The following is a 7,437-nucleotide window of genomic DNA, read 5'->3' as shown; positions in this document are numbered from 1 at the left end:
GCAATGCGGACCAAGCTCTGGCACCGGTCATATAGGGACCTAACAGCCCGTATCAAAGGGCCTGGTACCCCATACTCCCGGAGCACCCCCCACAAGATTCCCAGAGGGACACGGTCGAACGCCTTCTCCAAGTCCACAAAACACATGTAGACTGGTTGGGTGAACTCCCATGCACCCTGCTGAGGGTATAGAGCTGGTCCAGTGTTCCACGACCAGGAGGAAAACCACACAGCTCTTCCTAAATCTGAGGTTCGACTATCCGACGGACCCTCCTCTCCAGAACCCCCAAATAGACCTTACCAGGGAGGCTTAAGAGAGCCAAGGCCAGCGAAGGGAGCCAGATTCACATAACAATAATTGTTTTGGGTCAGCCCGACATTATGTTTTCCATCTGCCTTGAAAGTCTTGCTGATACTTCTCAATGGCGAATCCAAACAGCCACATTCCAAGTCCATTCCGCCTGATTCGAGTGAGCAATTTTCTCCAAGATGTAACCCATATAATTCCTGGGTCCTAGAACCGCATTTTAGTCTGCGGTCCTGTAAAAGGATCGCATCCAACTTGGATTTAGCTTCCGTAACAACACAGTCTGAGTGTTGACCGCCGAACCCATCAAACAAATTTGACGATAAGTCAGGTAACTGCCTAATCCAAACACCAGAAATCCTGTTATCAAAAACCCAAATATGTAAAGATCTTCTACGTCATCCACTGACAAAATCGATAGACAAACAATATTCCATTTCCTCCAGGAATCCATTGTGTATCCAGCGAATGATGTCTCATCTGGGCAGGCGGGTTCAGGAGACAGAGAGAAAGGAAACGCGCCCGCCTTCCACCAGTAGCAGAGAGAGAAGTTGGAGCTAAAATGCCCTTAGACATGATAGTAATGTCCAGAATGTCCTTTTTCCTTTCTGTCTGACAGGTTGGTCAAGTTCAACCACCTAGCTCTTTCTAGCAGTTCCATCATCCACATTTTTTTCCCCAGTGACTTGGATTGCGCAGCTTCACAGTCAGGCAAATATCCATGATAACAGTGATTTCCTCCCACATATCAGGGTCAGGCTTGATTGCCATGTTCTTTCACAGCTTAGCTTGGTACACTGAGAGTATGGAGGAAACATTGTGCACCCTAATAGCAACAGCCGCAACTCTGTAGGTTCTCTCAGTCAAGATGGACTGGGAGCAGTTGGTCTTTGATAGCAATCTGGAGGTTCTGGAAGACATTGGCATCTGTGGGTTGCCACCAGCGGCAACCACTGCGACCTTATCCAGCTCCGCAGAGAAGATGGACAGCAACTGTTTTGCAGTCCTCCTTCATTTCAAAATAAGATCTGGTGGTCTCTGTTGCCGCTAAAAGCCAGTGGACAATGAACCCAGAGTCAGCATGTTTGTACACTGTCTGCATGTCCATGCGCATAGTGGGAGAGACTGTTGCCCTGTCTTTCTCATCCCGATAGATCTACAAAGTGCTAGACTTTGTAGCCTGAGTGCTTGAAATGAAGAGTTAATCATAATCGTCATCCTTGGACACAAAGTGCTTTTAGATTTCCTCATCATCATCCTCATCGTCCAGCTCCAGGCTGCCCTCAACAGGTGGGGCCTCTCCGGCTATGTCCTGCTGAGAGCCCCAGCTAGCTGTAGCACATGATTCAATATCCACATCTTCATCCCACTTATTGTTGGCAGTAAGGTTGGAAAAATTTATCGACCGTCGACGATAGGCTGAGCCATTCAACAGTCATTTTTTTAAGAACGATTTTATTTTAATTTATTTACTCCCCACTCCACCCTCCCCTGTGTGCAGCCAAGTGCAGCGCCAATTTATTCACTCAAACTTGTAAGAGAAAGAAAGAGTAGCGCATGTTCAGAAAACATTTATTTGAAAAATAACCACAGTGGTGGGAAGGAAAACAGAGACTGGCTTTTTTAAAACCAGTATAACTGTACTTACAGTTCCAGTGTTTCTGTCTTACAAACTCTGCTAAGTGTGAAACCACAAATATAAACTTAAACCAAAACCAAACAAAAAACTCCTCCAGCACAAAACGTGTGTGCTTCCATTAAAAAAAGAAAAAAACTTTGCCACTGTTTTTAGTCTTCTACTGAGTGATTTGGCGCATACAAAATAAATAAATGACTGAATATTTCTAAAAACTACAATGTCTCAGAATCAGGACAAGAAGATAAAGGGAAACTATTCCTTCCAGAAAGAGGTTATAAAGTCTTTGACAAGAAAACAAGCATGTTTACCTTATTGGGTTTCAGTAGGGTGCGCAGATTGTTAACAATATTACCAGCAGTGCTAAAGACGCGTTCCCCCCAAAAAAAACGTCCAGACATCATTTGTTGGACTGACGAATATAGGTTGAAAAAATTTTACATATTGCCCAACCTTAGTTGGCAGCAGCCCTCTCATCAACTAATACAGATCCTTCCCGGAGAGCGTGCCTCAATTGCTCTTCATGGTGATGCAGGGGTCAGTCCGGGCACAAGCTGGGAACCTCAATCTTCAGGCCGGCATGTTTTAGCACAAGGCAGGTTGAAGACTTTTGGTGTAAATCCTTACTTAAGACTTAGTTGGCAGCCCCCTTCTCTTTTGTGAGGGGGAGCATAATCCATTTCGGTCACTGGTTTGCTAACCGAAAGTGGCCCGTGCTAATTGCTGTGTAGTGTGCAAAAGAGAAAAACTGTGTTAGCTGCTGTGTTAAAACTGAGAATTAACCACAAATAGTGGTCAGGTGCTCCAGTCTATGGTGAAGGCTGAAGAGACTGCAGCTAGTGCCCATTTGAAGGAGAGGTAATTAACTTTGCAGCAGTCTATGGACAGGTGAGCTAGCTAGAACTAGAACTGTATCTAGTTCTTTTCAAGAAATAGTCGCTGCGAAGGACTTTTTCTCTAGTAGGCTGAAGGAGAGAAAGTGAAAGATAGAACAAGCCTGCGTCACACTCATATATGCAGAAAGAGAGGAAGTGAGTGTCGGTTGGCCCTGCCTCAGTCCCGCCCTCCCCCCTCCTCCCTCCTCTCTTCCTTCCTCCCTCTCTCTCCCTTTCTCTCTCTCTGTTTTGTCAGCAGCAGTTAAAATGTCGGCTGTGTAGCTCGTCCTCTGCTCTGTTTTCTCCTCCGTTCCACCATCTGGTTTTTTTACCTCAGGAGAAAATCACTCTGTCTATCCCACCCTCGCCATCCTTTGTCTTTGATGGATCAAAGCTAGCCTTAACGTTTATTTTTTAAATTTTTTTAACGCAGCCATTACTCAATGCTTGGAGACTGAGCAGAAAGGTAATCTCAAAGGTTATATTCTCTACTTTTAATGAAGCCTTTTATTTTTTTTAAACAATGTCCTTCTTTTGTCATTAATGATTAAAAAAGACTTTGCTGTGATACTGATAAGAAAGAAGACCAGTAAGAAACTGCTGGAGAACTTTGGACATTTTCTAGACTAGACTGTTTTGTTATTATCATTTATCTTAAAGGTTTACATGGAAAGCATCTTCTACACTATCATACCATCTTCCTACTAGAAAAATTACGTAATCTAAACTGTGGCTTTGTCCGAGCTCGGTTTCTTCTAATACTTAATGGTCATTGTGGAAAAGATGCTGTTATTAGAGCTGGTTCGGAGTAATCTAAATATTTATTTAAGACTTATGTGAGGGTGCCTTTAAATTCATAATTTTTTTGTTTAACTGAAGTTGAGGTCTTATTTTGTGGACTTCCCCGGACATATCTTAATGATCGACTCCTGATAAGTGACAGCTGCCGCTTTGTTTTAATGGAGTCACAAGCTCACATTCTCTGCGTGACTCAGTTTTTATAAGCCATGTTCAGTGTCTTATTCATAATCATATGAGAAATGTCTCAGCCCTAAACAGGCTGTCAGTATTGTCTTCAGACAGCATTGATTACATTATCGATTGCCAATGTTAATCAGCTTTGAAAGGCCAGATATTCATCATGTGACTTATAACTTGCACAGCTTGTGCATTTTTGTATTACTCCAAATGTACAGTTTTGTTTGTCTTTATATAGATTTTAAGGAGACACACAGATGCCTTCAATAGAATAACATCTCAGACATCCTGCTCTGTTTATGAAAACACCAGTTTAATTTCCCCTCAAGTTCTAGAAAAGAAAAATATGTATCATAGTTATTATTTAGAGCAATTCATCATTTATTTCTAATCTCTGTTGAAGTAATAGCTATGGAAGGAACAGTTCTTTAATGAGCTTTTAAATGAGGACTAAGGTCAATAATTAAAGCTTTGATACAACAAGAAAAAAACAAACAAACACCAAATCCTGGGTTTCTTTCGCTTAGTTTAAATGAACAATAATTCACCCAGAAGCAGAAAACATCCCTTGTTTTGGTTCAAAGGTAACAGATCATGTACAGAGGGGTTTGTCAATTTTACTTTTGTTAAAAGTAAAAAATCATATTGTATTATCTTATTCATCTAATTATCTCACACTGCCGAAGGCAAAAAGGTGATAATATCTGTGCATGTGTCTGACTTAAAGTAAAATATCTCACGCATCACTGGATGAGTTTTAATGAAACTTGCAGAATATAATCAATAGATGTATACATCTATAACTAATCAACTTTTGGAATCAAGATGGATGCCATAGCCAACTGATCTTAAAAAACAAACACAAAAATGGCCATAATTTAATCACTTTCACATTTATTGACCTAAAATTTGGTGTGGTAGTAGCTGAGCGTCATCCCTAACACATATTCTGAGCGCCAACTGTTTGCTCAAGATGCTTGAAGTTAACCCTGTCTGTCTGTTAGTGAAATATTTTGTGAACTACTGGACTTTTTTCATGAAACTTTCAGGAAATAATCACTGCGTGGACATCTACAACTGACTAACTTTAGGAACCAGTCCAAAGTTCAAGATGGCCACAACAGATAATTGACATTAGCCAACATAAAAATTACTTAATCAGTTTTACAGATATTGAGCTAAATTTTAATGTGTCAGGAGTTGAGCGTCATTCACAATTTATAGTCTGAGCATGAGGTGTGACCAAAATGGCGATCTTAGCGATCTTAGTCTAAAACAGTAGCATGACAATATGTGTACTCTTAGACCAAGAGACCAATTGTACACCAAGAGAGTGTACTCTTGTACACTCTCTTGGTGTACAATCAATGTACTCTTCAGACATGGGTGAAGCTTATTAAATGACTAACTGTGTATTTCATAATATTTACTGGACACCAGAGGAAGTTTCAGAGTGCTCAGATTATGACTCTATTGGTATTCCATACATCCAACTCTCACTCTTCACTGAATCTGTGGATTATCTGGAAACCTTTCCACACAGCAGATTTGAAACAGAAACAGAAACTTCAGGCTCTTGTGTTTCACCTGAACTAAACTTTCTTGTTTTGCTTTGGTGTGGAGGGCTTCAGACAGTATCTTCCTCTGCTTCTTTTCTGTTGTGGCCCCTAATGAAAATAATTAAAAACAAAATAAAAGTGTGCTCTCCTCTAGATGAAAGTACAGGTTTTTTTGTCTGTTTGCATGCACTTTAGTGCTGTCACTTTCAACAATTTTTTTTTTATTAATCAGTCAACTAAGTTTCCTCCTAAAATCACAATAAGCATCTTCCACAAATATCTTGTTGTTTAGAGAATCAGCCAAAAATACAATGCAACATGGGAATCATTAGGTAATACTAGCAGCATTCCCTCTATTTGTTTTCACCCAAAAGTGGGCGGGCCTTTTCAAGGAGAAGGAAGACATGCAACGTTGCTTCATCAGTCAGTTTAAGGGTTTGTTGTTTTTACTCATCTCGTAGTATGGGTGAAATTTCCTCATGAAAAACAGTTTCAGATACTGCCCATCTTTGCACAGGTTCAACAGAATGTGTTTATCTTTGAAAGCTTGGGATTTTTATGCTCTGACTAGATGCATTAGCTTTATCATCATGTTTATGTAGTGTGACACTGTTTTCTTTATTATTTATCCATGCAGGCACACATAGTTACAACAGAAAGAGTGTTGTCTTATATTGGAGACTGATCATCGTCCCATATCTTTGTTCATTTGATGTTGTGCTCATTTTGAGCTTGTGTGTTTCTGTTCTTACAAGCTCACAGTGTGTTACAATTTTATTTTTTGCCTCTTATTATACGAATGTTTTAGTTAACATGTTCCTGTCCAGATTTACTGTTTTGGAGTTGTTGGGTGTTTACAGTCAGTGCAAGTCTTTTTCTGTTCATCTCTCATTTATGTCTGTAAATACACAGTGACAGAAAGCCTTTTTTTCCCTGGCACTCTGTGGCAGATGTGACCCAGTTGTAGTTGAGTAGGTTCTCTCTTGCTCCCTGTGTTTGTGTGTGTAAGAGAGGGAGAAAGACTGTTATACCATTACAGTATGAAAGAAAATAAATTGAAACCAAGATGGGATTTTTAGCATTTTTTAAAATCTCAAATCAAAGGACAGGCCTGCCTACAAACCCCTTTGCTCAATACAGCTAATCTTGTGTGTACTTTGAGTTGAGTAAACTTTAATTCACTGCAAATCTTCATCTTAACTGTGTGGGCACATAGTCATTTTATAAGCAAAGACATGAATCATAAAGCGGTCCTAAATCATGAAGTGGCAGCTGAAATTAGTGCTTGCTAATATGCATTCTCTGCTTTTAGACAGTTTGTTGTGCTCACACTTAATGTGCTATGTTAGGACAAACAGGACACAATAAAGACACATTACAAGAATTGCTGCAAAGTTAGTCTTGTGTTTGTGACAGTGGGTTGTAGGTGGACAGTGTGGACAAGACCAGAGGAACAGGACAGGATGGATGGGTGGTTGGAGCTTGAATTTGCAAAGAAAATGCATCTGGTCCAAAACTCTGCAGTGAGGCTACTAACTTGGTTAAATGTAATATATAGTTCTGGTATTATGTTCAGCAAATCACTGTACATTTAGATGTACTTTCAGATCATACAGCTCCACCACAGTCTCATCATGCTAGGTGCTAACAAAATACTTTAAAAAGGGCCCTAGTCATCTGGAGTGTTTGGGATCCAATCAAAAAAAAGATTTGTAGAAAATTGTAGAAAAATATCAATACTCAATTGTAGTAGTGAGATCTGCATGTCTAAATAAATATAAATTTTCAAAATGATGTGCAGCAGAGTGGCCTGGCTTCCACTTCCAAACGACAGAAACTATAGAGACGATAGAAACGATAGAGACGATAGAAGAAAATACACTCCTGATCAAAATCTTAAGACCAGTCAAAAAATTGCAAGATTTTGCATTTTGCACTATTGGATCTTAAGAAGGTTCTAAGTAGAGCTTCACAATGTTAAAGGAAAAAATCAGTGCAAGAGACAAGAACTTTTGAGCAGGGAATTTTCTGCAAACTGCATTTACACTCAAACATGATTTTTTCAGCTGATCAAAAGTTTAAG

General features: G+C 39.9%; 1 protein-coding gene across 4 annotated transcripts in view; it reads left to right on the top strand.

Moving 5' to 3' along the window:
- jmjd1cb (jumonji domain containing 1Cb) overlaps nucleotides 1-7,437 on the top strand; it is a 129,966-nt gene that overhangs the window by 72,467 nt on the left and 50,062 nt on the right. Inside the window, exon 1 of one of the 4 annotated variants that reach the window (XM_037981722.1) lies at nucleotides 3,095-3,283. The exons of the other annotated variants lie outside the window; for them this stretch is intronic. The gene's annotated coding sequence lies outside the window, so the exon portion shown is untranslated. Of the gene's footprint in view, nucleotides 1-3,094; nucleotides 3,284-7,437 lie in introns of those variants that run through there. 4 annotated transcript variants of the gene reach the window in all.

Source organism: Kryptolebias marmoratus, linkage group LG2 (genome assembly GCF_001649575.2).
Source record: "Kryptolebias marmoratus isolate JLee-2015 linkage group LG2, ASM164957v2, whole genome shotgun sequence".
NCBI lineage: Eukaryota > Metazoa > Chordata > Actinopteri > Cyprinodontiformes > Rivulidae > Kryptolebias > Kryptolebias marmoratus.
Note: the sequence above shows the minus strand (reverse complement) of the source record. Positions and strands in the feature narration are given on the sequence as shown.